We start from the raw sequence: 21,609 nt of genomic DNA, 5'->3' as shown, positions 1-21,609 counted from the left end.
TCACTATATAATGGAATGTCCTCTTACTGCGAAGTATAGAAACTTCTTACGCTGACTGATTAAATCTCGTGGTTAATCAATGAAAAGCTGCTACCTGCCACTCTCCACGATTATCTTGAATTTGTAGCAAAGTTCAAGAAAGCATTACATTCAATAAATGTATGGTTACACATACAAATGGTTGCTATTCTTCATTATACTGTATATTACATTTATCAGCAACACTCATTACGTTGCCCAATACGGTGCATGTTTCACGTGTATATTTACATCATAGCCTGCATCTTTCACACCCAAGTCATAGCCTCTAACAAAGATACTACTCAAGCCAGTGTAATAGAAGAAACTAGTGTGTAACAATGAAGGACATGTATTAAATAAATAAATAAATAAATAAAAGTAGTGAAGTTGAGAGAGAGAGAGAGAGAGAGAGAGAGAGAGAGAGACAGAGACAGACAGACAGACAGAGAGGTCGTCTTGGTGGGTGTTTTGACCATCACTCATCGACCCCATACGACCCACTGATAAGGCAATGCGTCTTTACTGATTTGGAGCTACTTCTCTCTCCTGTATGTAATATATCTTATAAATTCCTTTACATTTTGTAACATATATTATATCCTCTATTTGCTATAGGACATGTTGTAGCTACACCCAAGAACTTATAACCAGTGACTATATATGACTGTATTTACTGTACAAGGTGTGTCACAAGACCTATCACCTTGTTTTGTTGTTTATGTACTCTGTGTACCTTTACAACAATAAATATTTGAATCAATCAATGTATGCATTATACATTTGTACAAATTGATATATATCTTTTCTCCATCAGGGGGATTATCCCCCTCCTCTGATGGCCGAACCATCCCAAAACTATATTATTACTTGTGAGGGCATTTCAATTGATTGATCGGTTAAAATATTTATTGTCGTAAAGGTACTTTAACACAAGAAACTTTCACATCTTTATGGCACGAGTAAATCTTCTAAAGCATGATGATTCCACACAATATATTTTGCTTACGATTCCACACGATATAATATTACAGTATGCTTACGATTCCTCACAATATATTATGCTTACGATTCCACACATATTCGTAGTATCAGAGCTGAGGAGTCATATGAACAATTACATATGAATTACAAGACATTACAAAACAAGTGGTGCCAGGCACAACAAACCTCGCCAGACCGTAGTTATTTTATTGCTGTTAAATACTGACTCATTTCTGCCATTCAGTGTCAGTGCACAGTTAACGCATTTGTGCCAGGCTTTTCGAGTATTTGGAATTTCAGAATATTAAAAATGTGTAGAGGCTGAGGGTTTCCTGTTATTTCAGTGCTTCCATTCTACAGACTACTTTATACATATATATATATATATATATATATATATATATATATATATATATATATATATATCGTTTCGTTTCGTTTCGTTTTTAAAGGCTACAACATGCTTGCATGCATCGGCCTTTGTCACCTAATGGCGGCTTTCCACGCTGCACGATCCATTGCAGCCTCCCTGTTCAGTCCCTTAACCCTGAGGTCACACTTGATGACCTCGTTCCATGTCTTTCTTGGTCTACCCCTCATAACCCCACCCCCAATATTAACACTTCTCACCTTCCTCACCCAATTATCATCCCCCATGCTCTCCACATGTCCAAACCATCTCAATCTACCTCTCCTCATCACAACACCAATACACTCCAATCCCATCCTACCTCTCAACTCGTCCATCGTAAACCCAGCCCCCCCGGACCTTGCACACAGGGACGCACTACGCATCCACCTAATCATTGTCATTTCTGTACGTCTGAGTCGACGAATATCCTCCTCCTTTACTGCCCAGGTCTCACTACCATACAGCATTACACTCCTAACACATCCTTCATACTAAGAACCCTTAGCACGTAGGGAGAGCCCTCTCAATGTCAGAAGAGGCAAGAGCTCCCTGAACTTCCTCAAACCACTTCTCACCCTAGCCACAGAGCTAGCTCCAGCCCCACCTCCAGCACACAACATGTCTCCCAGATAACAAAACTCATCCACACACTCAAGAGATTCACAAGCAAGTTCAATCCTTTACGCCTGACAATCTCCACCTGCTCTCCCACGACACGCCGTACACATAAAATCAGCATTATCTCGCAGTCTACCTCTGATACCACTACATCTCTTGTGCACCCGTTTATCACAAACGCCGCACAAGATAGAATTACTTCCCACGCCCTTGTGGCAAACTGCACATGGCCACTCTCCCTCGTCTTTGACAGTACCGCCACCAACTCTAGTTTTCATCACTTTTGTTTTATTTGCATTTACCCTTAAGCCCTTGTACCCCATACCATCTCTCCACTTCCTAAACCTTTCCTCCGCCTCCCTTTCGCTCTCTGCAATCAGCACCAAATCGTCAGCATACAACATTCCCACGGGAGTCCATCTCTAAAGTCACGTGAGAGGGCATCAAGGACCATGATAAACAACATGGGACTCAAAACTGACCCCTGATGCACACCAACATTCACGGAAAACTCATCACTCAAATCTCCATTCACTCTTACCTGAGGGCGAGCACCCACATACATAGCCATAACCACCCTAACCAGCCACTCCTCCAACCCATGCTTTCTCATTGCCCACTTCACCACCTCTCTAGGGACTTTGTCAAAGGCCTATTCCAAATCAACAAAAACAAAATACAAATGCCTTCTCTTACCAATATATTTTTCCTGAAGCTGTCGAACAATGAATATGGCATCAGTGGTCCCCCTACCTGGCATAAACCCAAACTGCATCTCATCAATATTCACTCATTCTCTAATCATACCTTCTAAAACTCCCTCCATTACCTTCATTATCTGATCTAAAAGCTTTATACCTCTATATTTTTTTCTTTCTAGGGCATCACCCTTCCCTTTATACACATTTACATTTACGCTCTTCAGCCAATCATCTGGGACAACACACTCATAAATAATCATATTTATCAGGTCAGTGACTAACCTCACCTCTATGTCTCCTGAGCCCTTCAACATTTCGGCAGTCAACCCAGACATTTCTGCTGCCTTCCCCACCTGCATCATGCCTATTGCCTCACTCACAGTAGCAGCATCAATCAAAGGCCAAGGGCCAAACACTGGATCTGCTGGCTCCAAACCTTCCCTGTCCCAGTCAAACTCCTCATTCAACAACCGGCTATAATGCTCTCTCCATGCATCTTTAATATCCTGACTGTTCACCACTACCCTTCCTTCATCATTCTTCACACACTGCTCACCTATAATATCCCGATTATCCCTCGTCATCTGATTTGCCACCTTAAATATCATATTTTTCCTTTCCCCATGATTTAAGTTATCAAGTAAAAGTCTCTGTGACTCAGACCTCGCCCTGTATACCTTTCTTCTAGCCCTACGCTTGGCAGCCAAGTATTCCTCCTTGCTACCACCCTTCTTCCATTCCCGGAAAAGCCTTCTTTTTTCCTTAACTGGAGCTCCTACACCCTCATCCCACCATCAAGTTACTTTATGTCTTGGTGGTCCTCTTGCCCAACCGCATGTTACATCAGTAACTCTCAAGAGATTTTTCTTGAGGGCTCTGTACTGTTCATTAACGCCTCTGTCTACAGCTCCCTGTTCAGCCATTACTCTCCCCATCTCGCTATAGAAGGCATCCCTTACTACTTGGCTTTTCAGCTTCCATATTTTCCTCATAGGTACATAAGTCCTCTTTTTCATCACTCGTTCTTTAAGCACCATATCACAGATCAATAGTTTGTGCTGCTGGACACACTCCTCACTTCCTATAACTTTAACTTCCCTCAATAACCTCATATCAGCCCCCCTAACCAGAAAATAATCTATCTGACTGCTGTTTCCCCCAGACTCATACGTAATTAACCTACTCTTTCTTTTCCTAAAATATGTGTTGCACACAATCATGTCCGTTGCCTCCCCAAACTCAAGTATATATATATATATATATATATATATATATATATATATATATATATTCTATTCTATTCTATTGCCAGACGCCTGAATCCCGTTTGGGGTGGCCACAAACAAATCGCCTCCAAGTCGCCCTGTCCCCCGCCATTTCACTGCCCTGCTCCCACCTCACACCCCCCTCTCTCATATACCTCTCCACCCCATCCCTCCATCTCATCCTCGGCCTCCCCCTCCCTCTTCCCCCTCCACCTCACTCACATACACTCTCCTCGTCAGTCTTTCACCCTCCATCCTCTCCACATGGCCAAACCACCTCAGTGTGTTCCTCATAACGCTTCCTATCACATCCACATCCACACCACAACGCTCCTTTATATCCTCATTCGCCTGTCTCTCCACGTGACTCCACAGGCTCCTCTTAAATAACTCATTTCCACTGCTCTCACTCTTGACTTGTGTCCTTCCAACAATGTCCAAGCTTCACTTCCGTACGTTAGAGTTGGTATCACAATACTGTCATGTAGTAACTTTTTCACTTCCATGCTCACTTCCCTGTTTCTTATCACTGCTTTCAAGGAACCAGCAACCTTTCTTCCCTGCTGTACCCTTTCAAGCACTTCACCCTCCAAACCTCCATCCTTACTCATCACACTACCCAAATACTTAAACGTACTCACATTTTCCAATTCCTCACCATCCAACCTCGCTGTACATTCACTAACTTCACCTCTCTCAAAGACCATCACTTTACTCTTCCCTACATTCACCTTTAGGTTCCTTTTCTTACACACTCTCTCAAACTCATCCACCAAGCCTTGCAGCTCCCCTTCGTCTTCACTCAACAACACAGTATCAACTGCAAACAACAGTACAGGGAGTTTCCAAACACTATTCTCTCTCACCAGGGTCACTCCAACATCCACTACCCTACCTTGTACCTCTTTTATTACCCCATCCATGTACAGATTGAACAACCATGGAGACATGACACATCCCTGTTTCAAACCAACTTTCAAAGAGAAAAATTCACTTAGTTCACCATCCACACGCACTGCAGCCTTCGCACCATCGTACATACTCTTCACAGCATTCAACAACTTCCCATCTACTCCATATATTCTTAACACTTTCCACAATCCTTGTCTATCCACCCTGTCATATGCTTTCTCCAAATAAATGAAAGCCGCATACAGCTTCTTTCCCTTCTCTAGAAACTTTTCCACTAAGGATCTAAGAATGAATATCTGATCTACACAACCTCTTCCCTTCCTAAAGCCTCCCTGTTCTTCTCCAACTAATTCCTCTGTTCTTTCTCTAACTCTGTCTATAAGTATCCTACCATACACTTTTCCTATTATACTAAGAAGACAAATGCCCCTATGATTACCACACACTTCTTTTTCCCTTTTTCCTTTGTACAAGGGAATAATTATACCTGATTTCCAATCCTCCGGGACTCTACCTTCCTCCCAGGCCAATCTGCACATCTTCCACATCCATTCTACTACTATCTCTCCCCCATGCTTCAGCATTTCACCACACACTCCATCAATTCCTGGGGCTTTCCCCGATTTAACTTTCTTCATTGCTTCCACAACTTCTATCCTACTGATTTCTTCCTGTCTTCTCACCTCCCTCCTTCTCCCAGCCATTCCCCAGCCACTTATACTCGCATTACTTCCATCCTCTACGTTCAACAATTCCTTAAAGTGTTCTCTCCATCTGCTCACTTTTTCTCCCTTCTCCAGTAGTAATCTACCATTTTTATCTTTCACTCCCCTGCTAACTTCACTTCCACCCTGTCTTACTCTTTTCACTTCTCTCCAGAACATTTTCTTACAGTCCCTCCACTTTACACTCAAATTCCTTCCAAATTCCTCATCCACTCTTTTCTTACTCTCTCTTACTAATCTTTTCACCTCTCTCTTCCTTTCCACATATAACTCTCTCTTCCGCCTCTCAACTTCTTCCACGCCCCTATTTCTCATCCATTCATTGTATGCTTTCTTCTTTTGTGCCACAGCCTGTTTCACCTCTTCAGTCCACCACGCTGTTCCTTGCACCCCCCTCCGTCTTCTCTTCCTTCCACACACCACATCACATGCTGCACATATTTCTTCCGTAAATATCTTACACACACCTTCCACGTCTCCCATCTGCTCCAATTCATATTTGCCCAATCGTTCCTCCACTTCTCTCTTATACTCTGCCTTTTCTCATTCTCTTGTAACCTTTTCACTCTCCTTGCAACTACTCCTTCCTCTCGTCTTTCCCTTCTTCCATTCCTCCATCTTACTTGCATCCTAATTCTGGCCACCACCAAGTAGTGGTCAGAAAGTCCACTCCCCCAACGTCTATACACTCTTGCATCCTTTACACATCTTCGCACACATCCACACACACATAATCAATCATTGCCTTCCTTTCATTCAGTTCACCACCCACCCTTCTCATCACTCGCCATGTATACCTGTGGATCATTTTATGCCTGAAGAGGGTACTGGCTATCACCAACCCCCTCCCAGCACAAATGTCCACTAACGCACTCCCATTCTCATCTATCTCAGCAGGCACACCCCACTCACCAACTATTCCATCCACCTTCACATTACCAACTTTACCATTCATATCACCAATCAAAAACACTCTCTCATATATATATATATATATATATATATATATATATATATATATATATATATATATATATATATATATATATATAATCTCCGAGGAGCTTGAACGAGCGTCAGAGGCGGAGGCTGTATGGAAGAAATTCAGATACATACAAGTAAAAAAAAAACAAGAATGCAGTTCATGGTGACAGTTCCAAACAAGGGAAATAGCTGAAGGCACTAAGGTAACAGGAAAGGAATGAAGCAGGACAACAGAAATGTAGGCCAGGATTATATATATATATATATATATATATATATATATATATATATATATATATATATATATATATATATATATATATATATATATATATATTGTTACGGAACAGAGAGAGATAATGAACACTTCAAGTGAGAATACTAAAATCACTACTGTCCCGCAAAGTTCCAGGTTCAAAACAAAAGAGTTAGGTAAATTTACAAGTTAAAGTTTAATGCTCAAACTAACAACTAAACATTCATGACTCATAAGGATAATGTAATGGCAAAAAAACAGGTTAAATATATGGTTAACTGCAATAGCCTCTGTTAACACGAAATTAGCAAGTGTAAATTTATCTAAGTCAGCCCTGATAAAATGAGAAAACCAGATAATGCTCAGTTAAAGCAAGATATATTATTACAGATACAAAATATTATTACTACTGGCTGACAGTAAAACTTTACATTAATCACAAAAACCTCACCAGGCCCACGAACCAACTCCTTATGCTATACAGTACAAGAAAAAATGTAATAACACTTATATTCAAATTACACAGCAGCTAGATGGTTGGAGACTTCCTGAGCACTCACAAAAATAATAACAACTGTACAGGGGAGGACAGAGATGTGAACAAAATGAGGAGTAGATCTAAGTGGCAATTAATGCAGAGACTGAGCTCATTATATAGGGGCCGGCAGAGCTTGATACAACTTGTAAGAAGGACGCGCAAATGAAGCCATAGGGGACAAAGAGTTGACACTCCTGCTCTGAACAACAGAAAGAACGACTCGAATCGTGACCAAACATGCAGCATACTGTACGTTAGAATTATACAAAGGATGATGAAATAATAGGCTATGTAACAATATATATATATATATATATATATATATATATATATATATATATATATATATATATATATATATATATATATATATATATATATATATATATATATATATATATATATATATATATATATATATATATATATATATATATTATGATAACACCGACAAGAAAAAGTTGGGAACAAGGAGACAGGGAGGGCGTAGGGACAGGTGGAATGGATTATGACTTTGTGAAGAACTCATATACAGATTTAATCAATGCATATATAAGCGGCATAAATCAATGAAAAGAAGGATAAGATACAAACACACGTCAAGAACTGCATGTACTGTTCTTGCCCTAGTTATACCTTATTTCACACAAACGTTTGCAGCTGCTCGTTGCGACATTGAGACATCTTAGTTTGATAAGGTAGTCTCTCACAGTGTAGCAAAGACAAGGCCAATCAAAATGATCTATTATCACGTCACCTGTAACTTCACAGCTGAGTTACCCTTCCCACCTCTCTCTCTCTCTCTCTCTCTCTCTCTCTCTCTCTCTCTCTCTCTCTCTCTCTCTCTCTCTCTCTCTCTCTCTCTCTCTCTCTCTCTCTCTCTCTCTCTCTCTCTCTCTCTCTCTCTCTCTCTCTCATCCGGTTTACGTCACACGTGGACAGGTATAATGGTTGCAGCAAAACGCTACAATTACATTCTATCCCGATTCATTTTTCCTTCACAGCCATTGACCCGAGGTATTGACTTATTGTTTCCTTCAATGCACTTCTCTTGCGAAACAAAATAACGGATATAAACGGTTTCGCAGTACATTTATAACATACAGTGATTTAGTATGGTGTAAATTGCACAGAGCACTTAAAGTTATATTTCTGAATGCTTTAGTGGCATAAAAATACCCCTGTAGAGAAAGAAATGTGATCTGAAGAGAGATAAAGGCGTATCGGCGCAAAAAGCATACAGTATTTATTGCAGCAAAGGTCACACACACACACACACACACACACACACACACACACACACACACACACACACACACACACACACACACACACACACACACGCACACGCAGTTTTATGGAAACTGTACAACCAAGAAGGAATCCAAGGCAACTTGTACTGTTGGATGCAAAATTTTCTCAGTAAAAGGAAAATGAGAACAGTACTAAGGGGAAATTACTCATCATGGAGGGATGTGACCAACGGAGTTCCACAGGGCCAAGTGCTGGCACCAGTTATGTGTCTAGTGTATATAAATGACATATACATCTCTATAGTAACACTGGAAATGAAAGCTATCTAAGTATGTTTGCTGATGATGCAAAAATACAAAGGAAAATTACTAACACAGACTCTTGTAGAGTGCTTCAAGAAGAATTAAATAAACTTTATGAATGGAGTGATATATGGCAACTGGAATTCAATGTGGACAAGTGTCATATAATTAAGTTTGGTAAAAATGGAAAAAAGACCAGATTGGAATTATAAGTTAGGAAGAAAAACCCTACACATAACAGAAGGAGAGAAGGACCTAGGAGTGATTATCAATAACTGACTATCTCTAGATGACCATATCAGTGAGAAGGTACGGAACATGTATACACTGCTTGCTAATACGAGAATACAGTAGCTTTCACATACATAAATGAAGACATACTTAGAAAGATAATAACATCATTCATCAGACCAACCCTGGAGTATGCATCAGTAGTCTGGAATCCTCATCTCAAAAAACACATAGACAAGATTGAAAAAGTTCAAAGGACTGCTACAAGATGGCTACCAAGCTTAAGGGATCTAAGCTACGAAGAATGGCTGGAAAAATTGATTCTACCACCAATACAGGAAAGAAGAAAAAGAGGAGACATGATTATGCTATATAAATGTGTCACAGGGAAAGAGGTAATAGAGATAAATGAGTATATAACCTATGGGGAAAAATCAGCAAGAGGACACTGCACAAACTGTAAAAAAGAGGTGATAAAGACGTAAGGAAATTCAGTTTCCCTAATAGGGCAATTGATCAGTGGAATGCACTACCGAATGAAATAGTGTGTGCCAAAACAATTAATGAATTTAAGGATACGTATGATATCAGTGACTGAATACACGGGACAGTACGAGCTTGACTCATTTCTGTTAAGATACAATTGGATAAGAACAATTAGGTACGAACACACACACACACACACACACACACACACACACACACACACACACACACACACACACACACACACACACACACACACACAAACAAACACACAAACAAACACAAGCACGCGCGCGCGCGCGCGCCACACCAGTCTCACATCCATACGTTATTTTGGGCACTATCTCACCTTCATGCAGTTATTCTCATGCTCATTTTATTAACAGTTTTCATTGGACCTGTGACTAATTTTTTCCTTGAGTCGACCTACTCTTCACTTTCATTACACATTTACCTCTCAGACGTACCAGTGGTGGGGATGGCAGTGGTGTAACCTGAAGAATATTCGCGTCATAATTGAAAGGACCCGCGTTCGATTACCAGGCCGACAGGATCTGTTTTGCCCAACGTGTTCGTACCTAGAAATTAAATAGGACCCTGGATGTAAATCATTTGTCCTCCTCTTAAGCTAGGTGAAGAAACTACAGACTCTTATCACACATAAACAAACATACGACACCAACTGTCCGATATTCACCCCACCTCTTCCCTATACACCCCTCCCTAACACGTCTATGCCGTTGTAGGAAGCTTTTTCAGTGTTTAACCATCTGCAATGAAGCGGTGCAGACCTGCAGTGGACATGGTATGAATTGATACAGATATGGACACAGTTTTACCATCCTATAGAAACGTAACAAGATTGTATGTGCAAACTGGTTCACGCCGTTTATATTTTTTCATCTTTATGTGCAAGAGTTTCCTCTGCTGGGAAATTCTTAAAAAAAAAAAAAAAAAAAAAAAATCTATGGCCAGTCTTTCAAACGTTGTGTGCTCAGGCATGTCAAACGAAGCAAACTCAAACAATATTTTTTCTCACCGATTGGGAGGGGCAGGTTGATATCACCCTTGTGTCTTTGATCTCTTCCTCTTTATAAAAATATTTGGAAAAAGGTTGAAAGGGGGGAAGTGACAGCAGATATTTTAGAAAGGAAGGAAGAGGAGTGTTCGAGACATACTCGGGGTAGGGAAGTACTAAAGTTTGGGTGGAGGAAGAAAGAGAGGAAATAAAGAACTGATAAGTGTGGGTGAGATGGGAGAGATAATATATAAAAACACAGGGAGCAAAAAAGTGTTGAACAATGGAAATGAGCCTACATATATTGACACAGAACTTCAGCAGACAGTGGCAAGAGGAATATAGCCAACTTATCTATTGTTATAAAGCAACTGAAGAATTAGTTGTGTGAGGAAATGCCACCACTTACTCCATTCATTCATATAGGTAGCCTACACCAAACTCTAGGGAGACATTTGAAAACACCATTCATAGGAGAGAAAACCCCATGAACCAACATCCGAATAATGATTGTAGAAAGGAAATATCTGCTGCAACTAGTATGTAATAAAGCCAACATTTAAACTGTAGATAGGCTCGTCGAATACAAAGAAGTATATCTAAACAACTGGAAATCAAGAATATACTATGTACTGTGGCACATAGGTTTAAAGCTGGGTCCAAATATTAACACGTGGTGATGATACCGCAAATGATGGTGAAGGGAATGTACTGTATGGCGAAAGACTGAAGAATAATCAGTTGCAATACTGAAGCTCGTAATACACAGAATCCCTACGTAAAGAATCGACAATTGGGCGCATGTGCATATCTGTGCGTGTGTGCGTATGCGTGTACGTGCGTGTGCGTGGATGCGTTTGCGTAAGTGCGTTTTCGTGCGTGCGTGTGCTTGTGTGCAAAACGAAAGAATCCAAGGCTTGGTCTGTAAAATTTGTCCATTCAGAATTATAGTGGACGAAGAAAAATACAAGTTCAAAATAAGATATATTCATTTTAAGATTTCTGGACACATTACATATAAAAACTGCAGGTCACAGGAGCCTGGAAAAACAATGGGAAAGACAGTTTCACAGTTGATCGGTTGCAGAAGCGAAAGATTGAGAGTACCGGTTGACTCCTGTATCAGTGAGACGGACAAGAAAATGGTGCAAGTGTGTAGCCAGGCCGTTGTTGTATGCCCGCCGTAATGACAAAGGAATGCAAGCAGCGAGTTCAGGATAACAGTGACCGGAGTGACGGCAACACAAAACAGAGATGCAACACTGCGGCAAAAAGAGAGACTTGATGGTAGAGGAGAGGAGTATAGACGGAAAGCCTTTCACTCTACTCTATTCAGAAGTGCTGTATGTGGTGAACTTCCACAGGCATGATCCAGACAAAAGCAAAGGAATCCTCTGTACTGTGTCGGCACTTAAGTTCAAAGATATACAGCGTCTAACCATTGTGAAACTGTTGCTCCAAGAGTAGCAAAGAGATTTTTACAAATCGGATCAAAAGGGAAAAAAAAAAAACAAGAAGAAACTTGAAGAGCTGATGTAAAGATTAGCTGTGTGTTGCGAAAGTTAGAGAACAGTCCTGTAGAAGACAGAGCCTATTCTAGATGCTGAGGGATTTAGCTTCTGTGGCATTAAATGTAATAAAGTTCATTTTGTTCAATCAGAAGTTAGAGACAAAGAAGTCAAGTGGTGGCAAAGCCTCGTCCCTTGATAATTGCAGCGATTGTTGTGAAGCAGACTATGAGAGGCCGAAATGTATAGGATGAAATCACAGCATATATGTGAGTAAGGATATAACTTGTAGAAGTACAGCTAAGTAGTTCGTTGATAAGAAGTGTGAGGTGAGGAGGATGGAATCTCTGTGAAAGAGTGTGTGTGACTCAGGGGACACGGCTGGGGAAGTGTGACGGAGGTTGAGTGAAAGAGGGTTTGTGATGTAGGGAGGTGTGGTGGAGGCTGTGTGAGGGAGGGTGTATTAGGCGGATGGTGGAGGGTGTGTTGAGGGGGTGTGAGGGACAAGTAGGTTGGCCAGATGATCGGCTTTAGGCCGCACAGTCCTCCGGTTGAGTTGACTGTCCTCCGTTCGGGGCAGTCACTTGTCGGACGCCTATTTGTCCTCCCTTTCTGATCTTGCGTAACTAAGTCATCACACTAGGCGAGATTTTGCATCACTAGTTGAAGCACATGTGGGAGAAACACGTATTCACTGGTCCGATTAATGAAAGAACAAAGGTATTACAGACAAGCATCCATTTACAGTACGGTGTAGTAAGTTTAGGATAACTAATTTTAGTTTATTTAATATGTGGAAGTGAATTACAGTTTCATTTCATTAAAAGAAAATCTTTTGTTTGTTGCTGAGTAGTTTCGGTCTCTTTGGCTGATCAGATCCATCAGTCGCGAGCAAGCAACCACCTATGCTGGGTTTTTCTGTGCAGTGAAATGATGTCCCCTTGCAGCAGACAGCGCCTCACCACTGCGAGGCGAGGGGAAGAGTGTCCTGGATGGAGGCCATACGAATATTTGCGTCTCTCCTCCCTGTTAACAGGGGAACCACAATACGCTCCACATCATCCGATTATCTGGCTATACGGTTATCACCCAATGTTGTAAATGGTGTCTTTGGTTACAGGAAATCATTAAGCTGGTCACTCAGTATAAAGCCACGTGAAGTGGAAAGAAGAGCCATAAAAAATGACAGGAAAGGTAAGATAAATAGGAAGAGAGGAGTTCAGACACAGAAAAAGAATGATAAAGGTAAAGGACGAAATAGGCAGCACTTCATTCAGTGAGTAGATCATGGTCGCAACAACCCACCACCATTGAACATCTGTAATGTGTGTGTGTGTGTGTGTGTGTGTGTGTGTGTGTGTGTGTGTGTGTGTGTTCCAGCTGAAGGAGGAATATTTTTCCGTATACAGTGAGAAAATTTCTGTTCTATCAATTATTTTTTTACGGCTTGAATTTAGTGAACTGAAATTAAATCGATCAAAATCACTTATTGAGTGAGAGATATTAATAAAGTGTTTGAGAACGAGGTGCTTGGGAGGATAGGGTGACTTAGAACTAGATGGAGAGGGATGAAAGAATAAGTTAGAGTCATGTGTCATATTAGATACATATACTCGCAGAGGATGATATTTTATTCAATATTGGCCTGGACAGAATGCAGGAAAAAAAAAAAAGAAACACCAAGTGCAGAGAAAGGACCCGCTTTATTCAGCGTTCCGGCAAGCAGGCTTCCTGCTTGGCGAAACATCGACTAAAAAGGTCCCTTCTCTGCACTTGGTGCTTTTCCCTACAAGCACAGAAGTTATTAGTTGAGACCACCTCTTACACGATACGGCATCAGGCAAAGTCATGTGTAAGTGATGGTTTAACTACTTGAATTGGTGAAACACTGTCACGCACATTGTCCTCCTTTTGACGTTATGGAAGTGGCCACCCAAGGGAGAAGGTCTTCAGAAGGGAGGATGTGTATAAAGGAGCGACACACCATCGTCCCTCATATACTTTGTCTCCTCATCTTGCTTTTGGTACGACTCTATTTTGCCTTCATTCAGTCAGCTCGGTGTCTCCCACTTTCTGAACTTGATATATGATTTTGTTTTAAGTATTGTACGTACAGATATCATGAGAAAAGATGAGAAGCAAGTGTGGGAGAGGCAGTACTGAGAAGCCTGGAAAGAGAAAGGAGGTAGTTCAAGAACCTTTAGGCCAAAAACTCCGAGAAATTTGTGGTAAACGAAGGTGGATGAGAACAAAAGGTTAACGGGTAGGGAAAGATGGAATGATGAGATCAGAGTCATGATTAAGTAGAAATAAATCATTATTATTTGCAATGAGAGAGTGTGTGAGGGTGGGATGCGTACAATAGAAACAGTCAAGATTATAATTCTGTAATTGAAAAGATGGCTAAATGAAACATACGGTGGAAACACATCGAGGAATTTTAGGAAGAGTAAAAATGAAAACGTTTAGAAGTCCAGTAAATAGCATGGGAAGAACGTGAGACCAAACTGGAAACGCAGTAAAGGGAGTGACTTCAAAAGTGGTGGCAAAGGATCATGAAACAAATGAGACAGTGAGTTTGCTGAAAGACATTTACCTTGCAGATGTCTGTTACCGCTAAGATTATCTCATTCCATCAGTATCAAGATTATCATCACCAATGTCGACTCCACTACCAAATTCACCACCATCATCATTACAACAACCATCACAACCAACATACTTTAACACCATTATCTACTCCGCTGCCACAATCACCACTATCATTACCAACTCCATTACCGCATCTTTACTATGCTCATCTGTGCAGCATATGAGTTTAATGCAAAGTAGTTTTAAACACAAGCACATACGCACTGAGCAGCCCAAAAGCATTAAGCACAGGAATAAAACTAACACAGACAAACTTCAGTTAAAACAGTTTCATCCACGAATCCAGTCACATGGACTTCATAACTGAGGAAATTTTCATAGGTTTCCACACGAGTTCAATTATTTACCATTCTTACCGACTGGCTATTATATTACACATCATGCACTGTGCACATTCCAGTATCCCTGTATGTGAAGGTTATAAGTTCCATTCATTGTTGTGATAAGCTTTACTTGGGAATATCTATGCCTTGTCAGTACATGAACGTCGGGTAAAAATTTGATGTAGTCACCTAGCTTATTTTCATATTAAAAACTTCTCAATGATGCTATTGTGAGTATGGCTGGCTCAAATTTCTCTTTAAAAGAAAAACGAAAGTTGATAGTGGATTCAGTTAAAAGATGAACTGAGTCAACAGAATCTTAATTAAGCCGGATATCGGTGTATGGACAGGGAGAGAGAGAGAGAGAGAGAGAGAGAGAGAGGAGAATTTTCCATGAGAGTTATGGCACAGCAGTGTTGGATGCCCCAACTGTTCATCTGAATGAGACTTCAGCGTCCACTTGTTCACTGGTGTTGCCTGGGCGTGGGGTGTGGTGTGGTGACCCCTATGGCATGATACTTTAGGGTTTACTCTCTCTCTCTCTCTCTCTCTCTCTCTCTCTCTCTCTCTCTCTCTCTCTCTCTCTCTCTCTCTCAGCTTCTGATGTACATGAGGAATGATAACGTACCAACGTATACCTGAACAAACTTACCCAGTTTCCTCAACTCCTACGCTAAAACTCCTTACTCTTGCTCTTGCAGCTCCTGGGTCTGAGTAACTTTTGCAGAGCTGGTAATCAAGGGTAATGGCACGCAACTTTGAACATTACCACTTCATTTCTGTCACAGTGGCTCACAACTTCTGTAACGTAACTGAGGATAAACGAGGGAATTATACTATAATGTGAAGTTACAGGGGAGATTGTGTTTTCGTCGTTCTGAAATGTTGCTGTGGTCAGGGAGGAATGATTTTTTTTTTTTTTTTTTTTTAATAGGAGAAAATTTATAGGAGTTAATTGACATTATTAGATTTCAAAACTGATCTGGCCGAGACTGCAGCGGTTCTTAACCCTCTGGCTTTCCCTGATCCCCATTTTCTTACGCAATGTGTCCGGGCATCTTGAAAAACATGCTTCGTGCTTCTGTTTGTTTTGCCTATATTTCTTGCAATATAAATGACAGTTTGTGTACGCAGATGTGGTCTGACATAATTAATAGACATAATTTTCTTTTCCAAAGAAATTAATGTCAACCACACACACACACACACACACACGAGGGTTAATGAAAAATTTTGAGCTTGATCCTGAATGGGTGATTATACCGTGATGATTTTTTTTTTTAATGGCTAGCAGACTGTTTCATTTACTGTACACTCTGTTTATTATAGGTTTATTCCTTTGTCCTTTACGTCCTGTTTTGACTGTTTCAAACACGTCATCAGTGATAATCTAAACCTCAGAATCAAACATCTTGTTGTCACTAAATTTCAAACACTAGAGAAAAACATACCTTCCGAAATTCTTCTTAGCATGGTCAACCTGCAGTATGTTATCTTCTTCGCAATATATAGTGATTCTGCTGAACTCCGTTAAGGTAGAGTCATTCTCAAGAATATCTCAGCTGTGATAAGAAAACGTAAGAAAACGATGTAACAGTGCAGTGAACGATGATTGTGGATCGAAGAGTGTCTGCGTGTAAGACAAAAGACAATGTGAGAACTCTGTATGGTATTATTCTCCATACCCTACTTTATCAAAACTGTTGCCTCAGATTTATCCGTTTACTCTGCCGGTGGATCAGCGTGATAGCCAACTTGGGATAATACCAACAAAATGTGTTACAACCATCTTAACCTTCATTTACGTTTTGTTTCTTTGTTAACTACTGTCAGTAGTGTCCTGTTAATCCCAATTTTCATTCATGCTCTTATAAAGCAGCAATGTATGCATTATTTTTAAATTGTTTGTTAAATTCCCATCCTCATTGGTCCTTTACGGATTGCTTTATTTGTTTATTAATATATATATATATATATATATATATATATATATATATATATATATATATATATATATATATATATATATATATATATATATACTGTATCAGAACTCATAGCCAAAGGTCTATTCACTGGTCCAGTTGTATGTTCCAGTGGCTCTACGTGCACAGCAAAGGTAAATCGTCACCAATCTCGCTATTTTGCTATGTTGGTGTTGTGTTGTCTGTTTCAAAGCTATGGGTCAGTGTCATTATCATGGTGCTGCAAGTATCATATAATTAACCCTTCTGTTGGTAATTAAAGCCGTCTTTGTTCTTGCTCTAGTTCACTCTCCTCTCCTTCGTTCCTTTGTTGTTTTCCGTGACATGCATCTTACACTTAATTCATCCGGGCTTCTATGATTAACTCTCAGCTTAACAATGTCATGCGGCATTACCTGCAATAAGATGCACTGAAACGATGTGACCAAGAAAGAATTAAATTGTAACAACACAATATTTTAAATCTGTTCAGTCTCATCATGACTCTGGTGCCTGTTGTACCTGTCTCAGCTACTCTGAATTTAGTCCTTGTTTATATCACTCATAAGATTTCACTTGTTACCTCTGAATACAAGCTTAGTTACTACATTATTCAGCTTTTGCTCATCGTTCCACAGTAAAATGTTATCATCAGTAAATGTGGAAGTATTAACATTTTCCACAGCTTTTGACTTCATAATAAGATTTATTTCCTTACCTATTGGTCAGAGCTTTTCTACACATTAACAAATTAAGAAGTCATTTCCCTTCGTTCACATTAGCCGTAGATAACAGTAAACACTTACATGTAGTGTCTGCACCAAACCTTCAATGCGTTCAATGCACTGCTATCCACAGGATAATAAATTTTCAGTACATTTCTCACAACATATTGCTAACTTCTTCGCAATCTTTCATTTCTTGTGATGGCACTTACATAACCTGGGACTCCACTGTTTAAGTCATGCATCTGTTCCTGAAATCTCTCCACGTCTCCCGAAGAGTGGATGGTAGACTGCAGGAAGAGGCAACTTCAGTCTCCAGTCTACTGGGTTCACATTCAGATTTGCCTAGGGTTATAGCACCTTGCCAAAAACTCTCAATTAAGGAAAGTTTTCTGCCATCAAATTGTGTCCTAAAGCATAAATAAATAAATGGTCATGGTTACATGAAATTTGATGAGCCTTAGCTATGAGGTAGGAATGAGTCTTCTTGGTTACTAGTCAGATCAACCCCCCAGCCTGACTACATCTTAACCATCATCTAAGGTTAGACAGGTTAGGAGTCAAAACCAGTTCACAGTAACTGCACTGTAGTGTAGATTTTTTTTATTTTCATTTCTACCTTCAAAAATTGGTGTAACTGAAAGGGGAGCTGTAATTTCTTTTGATCCATAAGCAGCAATTCATATTTTTCATTGTAGGATACTTATATCATATCATACTCTTTCATCAGTTCCACTTCTCATAAGTTTCCAGTTCTGTCCCTACCTCATTAACCTTCCATCAAAACTTGAATATTCTCTGACAACCTACACGAGTTATCTGCTAAAGAACTCATATTAAACTCACACACACACACACACACACACACACACACACACACACACACACACACACACACACACACACACACACACATCCGTTCACCTCACTTACCAACTCACACGCTCACAGCCTCTTCCAACCCACTGTCGGTAAGTTCTCCATCAGTCAGCTTCTTCGGGCTCCACCACCTCCATCACTCACTGAATTTTACGCCACAGACAAGGGGAAGAAGACGGACGAGCTTCGGACACGGATTGATTTCACTTGGCCTCATTAATGCGGAAACAGTGATGGTGCATTTGTCCCTTGACTTACCGAAATGGAAAGTTGATGATGAGAGAGAGAGAGAGAGAGAGAGAGAGAGAGAGAGAGAGAGAGAGAGAGAGAGAAGGGGGGGGTACCGTAAAAGTAGGATAGATCGCCTCCCTAAACATAAATTTCTCTTCCGTAAATCTTGGCCCCTCGTATCAGAGTATGTGACAGGGCCTGGGCTCTTCACACACACACACACACACACACACACACACACACACACACACACACACACACACACACACACACACGCACACACACATACACGCACACACACATACACGCACACACGCTCTCTCTCTCTCTCTCTCTCTCTCTCTCTCTCTCTCTCACACACACACACACACACACACACACACACCTTATTTTCCGCTGGCACTGCCTGCCTCTCACCCACTGGCTAACCCTTTGCTTCCCTCATTCTCGACTACACCACCCACCCCTGTATGGTTCTGGTTGGTATACTACAACCAACTCTCTTCCTCTTTCCTCCACGCTCCCTCTCTTTCCCTCCATTTCTTTGTCTCTCTCCCCTCCTTCCCATTCATTGCCTTCATTTCACTCCTACACTTTCCCCATTGCCTTTTTGTTTCTCTCTCTCCAGTCAACCTTCCTCACACAGTTAATTTCCCTGCTGCTGTGTGGCTGTCAACTCCCTCACTGCCTCACCCACAATCTCCCTCTATCACCCACAACCCCATACTCACTCCTGCTCCTTGACATCCAACCTTAATTTCTCACCCACTCACTCTCCTCATCCACATCCGACCCTCACCCTCCCTATTTCCCTTCCTATAAATACACGTCACAGGCACACATTACCTCCCTTTACCCCGGTTTTCTGTGTCTACCACAGTGCGCTACAACACGTGTTTTTCTACCGCGCCTTTTTTTTTATCCACGAGATGGCTGGTCTTCCTTTGTATAAAACTCACAAACTTCGGTAATTTCCCCAGACTGCCGTTACTCAGAGTCTTGATGTGGGAGTTTATCACATTTTTCCACTCCTTCCCCTTTTCCTTCACATTCCTCGCCTTCCTACCCCTATTTTGTCTTGGTAGAATACTGTGCTCGATGTTTAATGCTGCTTATCTGTCTCCCTGCCTGATGTTTCTTTTTTGGGTAATCATGTAGCTTCTTGTGTGCATCGCTTTTCTTCTTCTTTATCGTCACCATCACAATCATCTTCTTCATGTTCTCTCTCTCTCTCTCTCTCTCTCTCTCTCTCTCTCTCTCTCTCTCTCTCTCTATTCTGCACCTACAGCATCCTTCCTCTCGTTAGTCGCCAATATAATCTACATGTAGTATATTATTCGTCGTGCGTATGCTGAGTATGTTGGGTGGTACATCTACCTTGTTCTGCACCTGAACTGTCTGGCGTTAACTTGTGTCTTTACAGTGGTGTTTTTGTCTCCCCTCAGATATAAATCTCTCAATCAGTCATCAAATCTATGTATTGTTGTCCCACGTTTTATCAGCATAGTTTGTTTGGGATTAAATTGTCCTACATCGAGTGGGTTTTGTGTCTGGTACACAGCCTGGGGTATTACTATATTCAAAACACGGTATACTGTACAAATTTTCATGGTAACAAGCTTACGACCTGTCATACGATGTCCTGAATCTCACTTGTTGTGAATAAAATGTGTCTACGTCTATTGATAAAACATTCACTATCCATTTGCCCATTTATTTATCTCTGTTTATCTATATCTATACTATATACATACATTCCACCCAGTTTCAGTGGTTATATTATTATATGTCTGTTAACAGGTGAACTTGAGTTCCAAAGTCCTTTATTCAAGAGTCCTCCTTCAGAAAGCGTTGAAGAATATTGGAAAGTCAAATAAAAACCCCACAAACAAAAGGTGTGAAGACTGAGTACCTTACATGTCACAAGACGGAATAAAGAATGATGGGTGAGGAGATGGCTGGGAAAAATTAGAGAGAAAAAATCTAATAAGTTGTCGCCATCAGATTTCTCGTCTTCATAATGAAGGCATAATGTGTGCTGATGTCACAGTGCCATTCAGTAGTTCTTTAGATGGGAAAAGATGGCTGAATAATGAAGAAGTATTGTACCCTTATATGGGAACTTTAGATCAGAATAATTATTCTAGTATTCTACTTCACAAAAAGGACAGTAAACGCATGAGGAACTATACCCAGTTAGGCTTCTGCCTGAAGTGTACAATCTTCCATGATAGTAAAATTATATCAACACTAGATCCAAACCAACCAGGAAAACAGACGAATTTCGTAGGTGTTATTCGACAACAGACCATTTTCATGTTATTAATCAAATGATGTAGAAAACGTAAGAATATAAGAAACCACATTGCATGCCATTTGCTGATTGTTAAAAAGCCATATTATTCAGTTGAAACAACTGCAGTGACTGGAATACTTCGATGAGAAGGTGTAAAGGAAACTTATGTTAAAGTACATGAATATGCTTATGAAGACAGTACCGCCATGAATCCTCATAACAGTAATAAGCAAAAAATACCAATAAAGAGAGGCGTAAGGCAGGGGGATACAACATCACCGAAGTAATTAACAGCACACCGACAGAAAATTATCGGAAACTTAAAAT

This window comes from Coenobita brevimanus, chromosome 6 (assembly GCF_032717465.1).
Source record: "Coenobita brevimanus isolate Jiangsu-jjx chromosome 6, ASM3271746v2, whole genome shotgun sequence".
In the NCBI taxonomy this organism is placed as follows: domain Eukaryota; kingdom Metazoa; phylum Arthropoda; class Malacostraca; order Decapoda; family Coenobitidae; genus Coenobita; species Coenobita brevimanus.
The sequence above is the reverse complement of the archived record's forward strand: the minus strand, read 5'-3'. Positions refer to the sequence as shown.